The sequence below is a fragment of the Oncorhynchus nerka genome, linkage group LG2 (genome assembly GCF_034236695.1).
Source record: "Oncorhynchus nerka isolate Pitt River linkage group LG2, Oner_Uvic_2.0, whole genome shotgun sequence".
Classification (NCBI taxonomy): domain Eukaryota; kingdom Metazoa; phylum Chordata; class Actinopteri; order Salmoniformes; family Salmonidae; genus Oncorhynchus; species Oncorhynchus nerka.
Window position 1 is genome coordinate 8,867,853 of NC_088397.1, and position 13,034 is coordinate 8,880,886.

Sequence of the window (13,034 nt, forward strand, 5' to 3'; positions counted from 1 at the left end):
CTGATAAGCAGGGTTGGGGTCGGAGTGGTCTGTGGTCTGTTGGCTGATAAGCAGGGTTGGGATCGGAGTGGTCTGTGGTCTGTTGGCTGATAAGCAGGGTTGGGATCGGAGGGGTCTGTGGTCTGTTGGCTGATAAGCAGGGTTTGGGATCGGAGGGTCTGTGGTCTGTTGGCTGATAAGCAGGGTTGGGATCGGAGGGTCTGTGGTCTGTTGGCTGATAAGCAGGGTTGGGATCAATCAAATGTTGGCTGATAAGTCAGGTTGGGGTCAAACTGTTTCCTATTCAGCAATTGATTTTTTAAAATATGTTTTCAATTATTTCAAGCAAGGTTTTTGTATCAAAGTTTTCCATTTTAGGTCTGTTTGATAAGCTAATTAATTTCCTGAATTGAGTGACTTCAATTTGAAAGGAGCCCAGCCCTGGTGATGAATGGACATGTACTGAAGAGGTTGGGTCAAAACATCTGTTGTCTAAGCAGGGTTGGGGTGGGTGATACCATCTGTTGTCTATACAAGGACCTGAGTGATACCATCTGTTGTCTATACTAGGACCTGGGTGATACCATCTGTTGTCTGATACTAGGGTTGGGTGATACCATCTGTTGTCTATACTAGGACCTGGGTGATCCATCTGTTGTCTATACTAGGACCTGGGTTGGGGTACCATCAGTTGTCTGTTGGCTAGGACCTGGGTTGGGGTCAGTTGGTCTATACTAGGACCTGGGTGATAATCAGGGTTGTCTATACTAGGACCTGGGTAATACCATGGTCTATGGGACCTGGGTGGTCTGTTGTCTATACTAGGACCTGGGTAATACCATGTTGTCTATACTAGGACCTGGGTAATAACATGTTGTCTATACTAGGGTTGGGTAATAACATGTTGTCTATACTAGGACCTGGGCTGAATAGCATGGTCTGGGGGACCTGGTGGTAATACCATCTGTTGTCTGATACTAGGGTTGGGTAATACCATGTTGTCTATATTAGGACTGGGTAATAACATGTTGTCTATACTAGGACCTGCAGGGTTGGGACCTGGGTAATACCATCTGTTGTCTATACTAGGACCTGTGGTCCTGGGTAATAACATGTTGTCTATACTAGGACCTGGGTGTTGTCTATACTAGGACCTGGGTAATAACATGTTGTCTATACCTGGACCTGGAATAACATGTTGGCTGATAAGCTAGGACCTTGGGTAATACCATGGTCTGTTGGGTCTATACTATAGGACCTGGGTTGGGGTATACCATACCTGGACCTGGTCTGTTGTCTATAAGCTAGGACCTGGGTAATACCATCTGTTGTCTATACTAGGACCTGGGTGATAAGCATCTGTTGTCTATACTAGGACCTGGGTGATACCATGTTGTCTATACTAGTCAATTCTGTGTAGGACCTGGGTAATACCATGTTGTCTATACTAGGACCTGGGTAATAAATCTGTTGTCTATACTAGGACCTGGGTAATAACATGTTGTCTATACTAGGACCTGGGTAAGTTGTCTATACTAGGACCTGGGTAATAACATTTTCTATACTAGGACCTAATTTCTGTTGTCTATACTAGGACCTGGGTAATACCATCTGTTGTCTATACTAGGACCTGGGTAATACCATCTGTTGTCTATACTAGGACCTGGGTAATACCATCTGTTGTCTATACTAGGACCTGGGTAATACCATCTGTTGTCTATACTAGGACCTGGGTAATACCATCTGTATTCTATACTAGGACCTGGGTAATACCATCTGTTGTCTATACTAGGACCTGGGTAATACCATCTGTTGTCTATACTAGGACCTGGGTAATAACATGTTGTCTATACTAGGACCTGGGTAATACCATCTGTTGTCTATACTAGGACCTGGGTAATAACATGTTGTCTATACTAGGACCTGGGTAATACCATGTTGTCTATACTAGGACCTGGGTAATACCATCTGTTGTCTATACTAGGACCTGGGTAATACCATCTGTTGTCTATACTAGGACCTGGGTAATACCATCTGTTGTCTATACTAGGACCTGGGTAATACCATCTGTTGTCTATACTAGGACCTGGGTAATAACATGTTGTGTATACTAGGACCTGGGTAATACCATCTGTTGTCTATACTAGGACCTGGGTAATATCATGTTGTCTATACTAGGACCTGGGTAATAACATGTCTAGACTAGGACCTGGGTAATAACATGTTGTCTATACTAGGACCTGGGTAATACCATGTTGTCTATACTAGGACCTGGGTAATACCATGTCATCTAGGACCTTAATACCATCTATACTAGGACCTGGGTAATACCATCTGTTGTCTATACTAGGACCTGGGTAATACCATCTGTTGTCTATACTGGACCTGGGTAATAACATGTTGTCTATACTAGGACCTGGGTAATACCATCTGTTGTCTATACTAGGACCTGGGTAATACCATGTTGTCTATATTAGGACCTGGGTAATAACATGTTGTCTATACTAGGACCTGGGTAATACCATGTATATACTAAGACCTGGGTAATACCATCTGTTGTCTATACTAGGACCTGGGTAATACCATGCTGTGTATACTAGGACCTGGGTAATACCATGTTGTCTATACTAGGACCTGGGTAATACCATCTGTTCTCTATACTAGGACCTGGGTAATACCATGTTGTCTATACTAGGACCTGGGTAATACCATCTGTTGTCTATACTAGGACATGGGTAATACCATCTGTTGTCTATAGTAGGACCTGGGTAATACTATCTGTTGTCTATACTGGGTAATAACATGTTGTCTATACTAGGACCTGGGTAATACCATCTGTTGTCTATACTAGGACCTGGGTAATACCATGTTGTCTATACCTGGACCTGGGTAATACCATCTGTTGTCTATACTAGGACATGGGTAATACCATCTGTTGTCTATACTAGGACCTGGGTAATAACATGTTGTCTATACTAGGACCTGGGTAATACCATGTTGTCTATACCTGGACCTGGTTAATACCATCTGTTGTCTATACTAGGACATGGGTAATACCATCTGTTGTCTATACTAGGACCTGGGTAATAACATGTTGTCTATACTAGGACCTGGGTAATACCATCTGTTGTCTATACTAGGACCTGGGTGGGTACCATCTGTTGTCTATACTAGGACCTGGGTAATACCATCTGTTGTCTAGGACTAGGACCTGGGTAATAGGACATAATACCATGTTGTCTATACTAGGACCTGGGTAATACCATCTGTTGTCTATACTAGGACCTGGGTAATACTGGACCTGTAATACCATACTGTTGTCTACTGTTGTCTATACTAGGACCTGGGTAATACCATCTGTTGTCTATACTAGGACCTGGGTAATACCATCTGTTGTCTATACTAGGACCTGGGTAATACCATCTGTTGTCTATACTAGGACCTGGGTAATACTAGGACCTGGGTAATACCATCTGTTGTCTATACTAGGACCTGGGTAATAACATGTTGTCTATACTAGGACCTGGGTAATACCATCTGTTGTCTATACTAGGACCTGGGTAATACCATCTGTTGTCTATACTAGGACCTGGGTAATACCATCTGTTGTCTATACTAGGACCTTGGGTAATAACATGTTGTGTAGGACCTGGGTAATACCATCTGTTGTCTATACTAGGACCTGGGTAATATCATCTATACTAGGACCTGGGTTGTCTATACTAGGACCTGGGTAATAACATCTTGTTGTCTATACTATACTGGGACCTGGGTAATACCATCTGTTGTCTATACTAGGACCTGGGTAATACCATCTGTTGTCTATACTAGGACCTGGGTAATACCATCTGTTGTCTATACTAGGACCTGGGTAATACCATCTGTTGTCTATACTAGGACCTGGGTAATAACATCTGTTGTCTATACTAGGACCTGGGTAATACCATATGTTGTCTATACTAGAACCTGGGTAATACCATCTGTTGTCTATACTAGGACCTGGGTAATAACATGTTGTCTATACTAGGACCTGGGTAATACCATCTGTTGTCTATACTAGGACCTGGGTAATACCATCTGTTGTCTATACTAGGACCTGGGTAATACCATCTGTTGTCTATACTAGGACCTGGGTAATAACATGTTGTCTATACTAGGACCTGGGTAATACCATCTGTTGTCTATACTAGGACCTGGGTAATATCATGTTGTCTATACTAGGACCTGGGTAATAACATGTCTAGACTAGGACCTGGGTAATAACATGTTGTCTATACTAGGACCTAGGTAATACCATGTTGTCTATACTGGGACCTGGGTAATACCATCTGTTGTCTATACTAGGACCTGGGTAATACCATCTGTTGTCTATACTAGGACCTGGGTAATACCATCTGTTGTCTATACTAGGACCTGGGTAATACCATCTGTTGTCTATACTAGGACCTGGGTAATAACATGTTGTCTATACTAGGACCTGGGTAATACCATATGTTGTCTATACTAGGACCTGGGTAATACCAGCTGTTGTCTATACTAGGACCTGGGTAATACCATCTGTTGTCTATACTGGGTAATAACATGTTGTCTATACTAGGACCTGGGTAATACCATATGTTGTCTATACTAGGACCTGGGTAATACCATCTGTTGTCTATACTAGGACCTGGGTAATACCATGTTGTCTATACTAGGACCTGGGTAATACCATCTGTTGTCTATACTAGGACCTGGGTAATAACATGTTGTCTATACTAGGACCTGGGTAATACCATCTGTTGTCTATACTAGGCCCTGGGTAATACCATCTGTTGTCTATACTAGGACCTGGGTAATACCATCTGTTGTCTATACTAGGACCTGGGTAATAACATGTTGTGTATACCAGGACCTGGGTAATACCATCTGTTGTCTATACTAGGACCTGGGTAATATCATGTTGTCTATACTAGGACCTGGGTAATAACATGTCTAGACTAGGACCTGGGTAATAACATGTTGTCTATACTAGGACCTAGGTAATACCATGTTGTCTATACTGGGACCTGGGTAATACCATCTGTTGTCTATACTAGGACCTGGGTAATACCATCTGTTGTCTATACTAGGACCTGGGTAATACCATCTGTTGTCTATACTAGGACCTGGGTAATATCATGTTGTCTATACCTGGACCTGGGTAATAACATGTTGTCTATACTAGGACCTGGGTAATACCATATGTTGTCTATACTAGAACCTGGGTAATACCATGTTGTCTATATTAGGACCTGGGTAATAACATGTTGTCTATACTAGGACCTGGGTAATACCATGTCTATACTAGGACCTGGGTAATACCATCTGTTGTCTATACTAGGACCTGGGTAATACCTATACCTGGACCTGGGTAATAACATCTATACTAGGACCTGGGTGATACCATCTGTTGTCTATACTAGGACCTGGGTGATACCATGTTGTCTATACTAGGACCTGGGTAATACCATGTTGTCTATACTAGGACCTGGGTAATACCATGCTGTGTATACTAGGACCTGGGTAATACCATGTTGTCTATACTAGGACCTGGGTAATACCATCTGTTCTCTATACTAGGACCTGGGTAATACCATGTTGTCTATACTAGGACCTGGGTAATACCATCTGTTGTCTATACTAGGACATTTACATTTACATTTAAGTCATTTAGCAGACGCTCTTATCCCAGAGCGACTTACAAATTGTGCTTTCACCTTATGACATCCAGTGGAACAGCCACTTTACAATAGTGCATCTAGGTCTTTTAAGGGGGGAGAAGGATTACTTTATCCTATCCTAGGTATTCCTTAAAGGGTGGGGTTTCAGGTGTCTCCGGAAGGTGGTGATTGACTCCCGCTGTCCTGGCGTCGTGAGGGAGTTTGTTCCACCATTGGGGGCCAGAGCAGCGAACAGTTTTGACTGGGCTGAGCGGGAACTGTACTTCCTCAGTGGTAGGGAGGCGAGCAGGCCAGAGGTGGATGAACGCAGTGCCCTTGTTTTGGGTGTAGGGCCTGATCAGAGCCTGGAGGTACTGAGGTGCCGTTCCCCTCACAGCTCCGTAGGCAAGCACCATGGTCTTGTAGGACATGGGTAATACCATCTGTTGTCTATAGTAGGACCTGGGTAATACCATCTGTTGTCTATACTGGAGGTAATAACATGTTGTCTATACTAGGACCTGGGTAATACCATCTGTTGTCTATACTAGGACCTGGGTAATACCATGTTGTCTATACCTGGACCTGGGTAATAACATGTTGTCTATACTAGGACCTGGGTAATACCATGTTGTCTATACCTGGACCTGGGTAATACCATCTGTTGTCTATACTAGGACATGGGTAATACCATCTGTTGTCTATACTAGGACCTGGGTAATAACATGTTGTCTATACTAGGACCTGGGTAATACCAGCTGTTGTCTATACTAGGACCTGGGTAATACCATGTTGTCTATACCTGGACCTGGGTAATAACATGTTGTCTATACTAGGACCTGGGTAATAACATCTGTTGTCTATACTAGGACCTGGGTAATAACATGTTGTCTATACTAGGACCTGGGTAATACCATATGTTGTCTATACTAGAACCTGGGTAATACCATGTTGTCTATATTAGGACCTGGGTAATAACATGTTGTCTATACTAGGACCTGGGTAATACCATGTCTATACTAGGACCTGGGTAATACCATCTGTTGTCTATACTAGGACCTGGGTAATACCATGTTGTCTATACCTGGACCTGGGTAATAACATGTTGTCTATACTAGGACCTGGGTGATACCATCTGTTGTCTATACTAGGACCTGGGTGATACCATGTTGTCTATACTAGGACCTGGGTAATACCATGCTGTGTATACTAGGACCTGGGTAATACCATGTTGTCTATACTAGGACCTGGGTAATACCATCTGTTCTCTATACTAGGACCTGGGTAATACCATGTTGTCTATACTAGGACCTGGGTAATACCATCTGTTGTCTATACTAGGACATTTACATTTACATTTAAGTCATTTAGCAGACGCTCTTATCCAGAGCGACTTACAAATTGGTGCTTTCACCTTATGACATCCAGTGGAACAGCCACTTTACAATAGTGCATCTAGGTCTTTTAAGGGGGGAGAAGGATTACTTTATCCTATCCTAGGTATTCCTTAAAGAGGTGGGGTTTCAGGTGTCTCCGGAAGGTGGTGATTGACTCCGCTGTCCTGGCGTCGTGAGGGAGTTTGTTCCATCATTGGGGGGCCAGAGCAGCGAACAGTTTTGACTGGGCTGAGCGGGAACTGTACTTCCTCAGTGGTAGGGAGGCGAGCAGGCCAGAGGTGGATGAACGCAGTGCCCTTGTTTGGGTGTAGGGCCTGATCAGAGCCTGGAGGTACTGAGGTGCCGTTCCCCTCACAGCTCCGTAGGCAAGCACCATGGTCTTGTAGGACATGGGTAATACCATCTGTTGTCTATAGTAGGACCTGGGTAATACCATCTGTTGTCTATACTGGGTAATAACATGTTGTCTATACTAGGACCTGGGTAATACCATCTGTTGTCTATACTAGGACCTGGGTAATACCATGTTGTCTATACCTGGACCTGGGTAATAACATGTTGTCTATACTAGGACCTGGGTAATACCATGTTGTCTATACCTGGACCTGGGTAATACCATCTGTTGTCTATACTAGGACATGGGTAATACCATCTGTTGTCTATACTAGGACCTGGGTAATAACATGTTGTCTATACTAGGACCTGGGTAATACCAGCTGTTGTCTATACTAGGACCTGGGTAATACCATGTTGTCTATACCTGGACCTGGGTAATAACATGTTGTCTATACTAGGACCTGGGTAATAACATCTGTTGTCTATACTAGGACTTGGGTAATACCATGTTGTCTATACTAGGACCTGGGTAATACCAGCTGTTGTCTATACTAGGACCTGGGTAATACCATCTGTTGTCTATACTGGGTAATAACATGTTGTCTATACTAGGACCTGGGTAATACCATCTGTTGTCTATACTAGGACCTGGGTGATACCATCTGTTGTCTATACTAGGACCTGGGTAATACCATCTGTTGTCTATACTAGGACCTGGGTAATACCATCTGTTGTCTATACTAGGACCTGGGTAATACCATCTGTTGTCTATACTAGGACCTGGGTAATACCATGTTGTCTATACTAGGACCTGGGTAATACCATCTGTTGTCTATACTAGGACCTGGGTAATAACATGTCTATACTAGGACCTGGGTAATACCATGTTGTCTATACTAGGACCTGGGTAATACCATCTGTTGTCTATACTAGGACCTGGGTAATACCATCTGTTGTCTATACTAGGACCTGGGTAATACCATCTGTTGTCTATACTAGGACCTGGGTAATACCATCTGTTGTCTATACTAGGACCTGGGTAATAACATGTTGTCTATACTAGGACCTGGGTGATACCATCTGTTGTCTATACTAGGACCTGGGTGATACCATGTTGTCTATACTAGGACCTGGGTAATACCATGCTGTGTATACTAGGACCTGGGTAATACCATGTTGTCTATACTAGGACCTGGGTAATACCATCTGTTCTCTATACTAGGACCTGGGTAATACCATGTTGTCTATACTAGGACCTGGGTAATACCATCTGTTGTCTATACTAGGACATTTACATTTACATTTAAGTCATTTAGCAGACGCTCTTATCCAGAGCGACTTACAAATTGGTGCTTTCACCTTATGACATCCAGTGGAACAGCCACTTTACAATAGTGCATCTAGGTCTTTTAAGGGAGAAGGATTACTTTATCCTATCCTAGGTATTCCTTAAAGAGGTGGGGTTTCAGGTGTCTCCGGAAGGTGGTGATTGACTCCGCTGTCCTGGCGTCGTGAGGGAGTTTGTTCCACCATTGGGGGGCCAGAGCAGCGAACAGTTTTGACTGGGCTGAGCGGGAACTGTACTTCCTCAGTGGTAGGAGGCGAGCAGGCCAGAGGTGGATGAACGCAGTGCCCTTGTTTGGGTGTAGGGCCTGATCAGAGCCTGGAGGTACTGAGGTGCCGTTCCCCTCACAGCTCCGTAGGCAAGCACCATGGTCTTGTAGGACATGGGTAATACCATCTGTTGTCTATAGTAGGACCTGGGTAATACCATCTGTTGTCTATACTGGGTAATAACATGTTGTCTATACTAGGACCTAGGTAATACCATCTGTTGTCTATACTAGGACCTGGGTAATACCATGTTGTCTATACCTGGACCTGGGTAATAACATGTTGTCTATACTAGGACCTGGGTAATACCTATACCTGGACCTGTCTATAATACCATCTGTTGTCTAGGACCTGGACTGGGTAATACCATCTGTTGTCTATACTAGGACCTGGGTAATATCTGTTGTCTATACTAGGACCTGGGTAATACCAGCTGTTGTCTATACTAGGACCTGGGTAATACCATGTTGTCTATACTGGACCTGGGTAATACCATGGTAATAACATGTTGTCTATACTAGGACCTGGGTAATAACATCTGTTGTCTATACTAGGACTTGGGTAATACCATGTTGTCTATACTAGGACCTGGGTAATACCAGCTGTTGTCTATACTAGGACCTGGGTAATACCATCTGTTGTCTATACTGGGTAATAACATGTTGTCTATACTAGGACCTGGGTAATACCATCTGTTGTCTATACTAGGACCTGGGTGATACCATCTGTTGTCTATACTAGGACCTGGGTAATACCATCTGTTGTCTATACTAGGACCTGGGTAATACCATCTGTTGTCTATACTAGGACCTGGGTAATACCATCTGTTGTCTATACTAGGACCTGGGTAATACCATCTGTTGTCTATACTAGGACCTGGGTAATAACATGTTGTGTATACTAGGACCTGGGTAATACCATCTGTTGTCTATACTAGGACCTGGGTAATATCATGTTGTCTATACTAGGACCTGGGTAATAACATGTCTAGACTAGGACCTGGGTAATAACATGTTGTCTATACTAGGACCTAGGTAATACCATGTTGTCTATACTGGGACCTGGGTAATACCATCTGTTGTCTATACTAGGACCTGGGTAATACCATCTGTTGTCTATACTAGGACCTGGATAATACCATCTGTTGTCTATACTAGGACCTGGGTAATACCATCTGTTGTCTATACTAGGACCTGGGTAATAACATGTTGTCTATACTGGGACCTGGGTAATACCATATGTTGTCTATACTAGGACCTGGGTAATACCATGTTGTCTATATTAGGACCTGGGTAATAACATGTTGTCTATACTAGGACCTGGGTAATACCATGTCTATACTAGGACCTGGGTAATACCATCTGTTGTCTATACTAGGACCTGGGTAATACCATGTTGTCTATACCTGGACCTGGGTAATAACATGTTGTCTATACTAGGACCTGGGTAATACCATATGTTGTCTATACTAGAACCTGGGTAATACCATGTTGTCTATATTAGGACCTGGGTAATAACATGTTGTCTATACTAGGACCTGGGTAATAACATGTTGTCTATACTAGGACCTGGGTAATACCATGTCTATACTAGGACCTGGGTAATACCATCTGTTGTCTATACTAGGACCTGGGTAATACCATGTTGTCTATACCTGGACCTGGGTGATACCATCTGTTGTCTATACTAGGACCTGGGTGATACCATGTTGTCTATACTAGGACCTGGGTAATACCATGCTGTGTATACTAGGACCTGGGTAATACCATGTTGTCTATACTAGGACCTGGGTAATACCATCTGTTCTCTATACTAGGACCTGGGTAATACCATGTTGTCTATACTAGGACCTGGGTAATACCATCTGTTGTCTATACTAGGACATGGGTAATACCATCTGTTGTCTATAGTAGGACCTGGGTAATACCATCTGTTGTCTATACTGGGTAATACCATGTTGTCTATACTAGGACCTGGGTAATACCATCTGTTGTCTATACCTGGACCTGGGTAATACCATATGTTGTCTATACTAGGACATGGGTAATACCATCTGTTGTCTATACTAGGACCTGGGTAATAACATGTTGTCTATACTAGGACCTGGGTAATACCAGCTGTTGTCTATACTAGGACCTGGGTAATACCATGTTGTCTATACCTGGACCTGGGTAATAACATGTTGTCTATACTAGGACCTGGGTAATAACATCTGTTGTCTATACTAGGACCTGGGTAATACCGTGTTGTCTATATTAGGACCTGGGTAATAACATGTTGTCTATACTAGGACCTGGGTAATACCATCTGTTGTCTATACTAGGACCTGGGTAATACCATGTTGTCTATACCTGGACCTGGGTAATAACATGTTGTCTATACTAGGACCTGGGTAATACCATGTTGTCTATACCTGGACCTGGGTAATACCATCTGTTGTCTATACTAGGACATGGGTAATACCATCTGTTGTCTATACTAGGACCTGGGTAATAACATGTTGTCTATACTAGGACCTGGGTAATACCAGCTGTTGTCTATACTAGGACCTGGGTAATACCATGTTGTCTATACCTGGACCTGGGTAATAACATGTTGTCTATACTAGGACCTGGGTAATAACATCTGTTGTCTATACTAGGACTTGGGTAATACCATGTTGTCTATACTAGGACCTGGGTAATACCAGCTGTTGTCTATACTAGGACCTGGGTAATACCATCTGTTGTCTATACTGGGTAATAACATGTTGTCTATACTAGGACCTGGGTAATACCATCTGTTGTCTATACTAGGACCTGGGTGATACCATCTGTTGTCTATACTAGGACCTGGGTAATACCATCTGTTGTCTATACTAGGACCTGGGTAATACCATCTGTTGTCTATACTAGGACCTGGGTAATACCATCTGTTGTCTATACTAGGACCTGGGTAATACCATGTTGTCTATACTAGGACCTGGGTAATACCATCTGTTGTCTATACTAGGACCTGGGTAATAACATGTCTATACTAGGACCTGGGTAATACCATGTTGTCTATACTAGGACCTGGGTAATACCATCTGTTGTCTATACTAGGACCTGGGTAATACCATCTGTTGTCTATACTAGGACCTGGGTAATACCATCTGTTGTCTATACTAGGACCTGGGTAATACCATCTGTTGTCTATACTAGGACCTGGGTAATAACATGTTGTGTATACTAGGACCTGGGTAATACCATCTGTTGTCTATACTAGGACCTGGGTAATAACATGTCTAGACTAGGACCTGGGTAATAACATGTTGTCTATACTAGGACCTAGGTAATACCATGTTGTCTATACTGGGACCTGGGTAATACCATCTGTTGTCTATACTAGGACCTGGGTAATACCATCTGTTGTCTATACTAGGACCTGGGTAATACCATCTGTTGTCTATACTAGGACCTGGGTAATACCATCTGTTGTCTATACTAGGACCTGGGTAATAACATGTTGTCTATACTGGGACCTGGGTAATACCATATGTTGTCTATACTAGGACCTGGGTAATACCATGTTGTCTATATTAGGACCTGGGTAATAACATGTTGTCTATACTAGGACCTGGGTAATACCATGTCTATACTAGGACCTGGGTAATACCATCTGTTGTCTATACTAGGACCTGGGTAATACCATGTTGTCTATACCTGGACCTGGGTAATAACATGTTGTCTATACTAGGACCTGGGTAATACCATATGTTGTCTATACTAGAACCTGGGTAATACCATGTTGTCTATATTAGGACCTGGGTAATAACATGTTGTCTATACTAGGACCTGGGTAATAACATGTTGTCTATACTAGGACCTGGGTAATACCATGTCTATACTAGGACCTGGGTAATACCATCTGTTGTCTATACTAGGACCTGGGTAATACCATCTGTTGTCTATACTAGGACATGGGTAATACCATCTGTTGTCTATAGTAGGACCTGGGTAATACCATCTGTTGTCTATACTGGGTAATACCATGTTGTCTATACTAGGAC

General features: G+C 42.9%; 1 protein-coding gene across 1 annotated transcript in view; it reads left to right on the forward strand.

The window, feature by feature from the left end:
* hecw2b (HECT, C2 and WW domain containing E3 ubiquitin protein ligase 2b) overlaps positions 1–13,034 on the forward strand; it is an 88,491-nt gene that overhangs the window by 54,968 nt on the left and 20,489 nt on the right. The window lies entirely within an intron of this gene.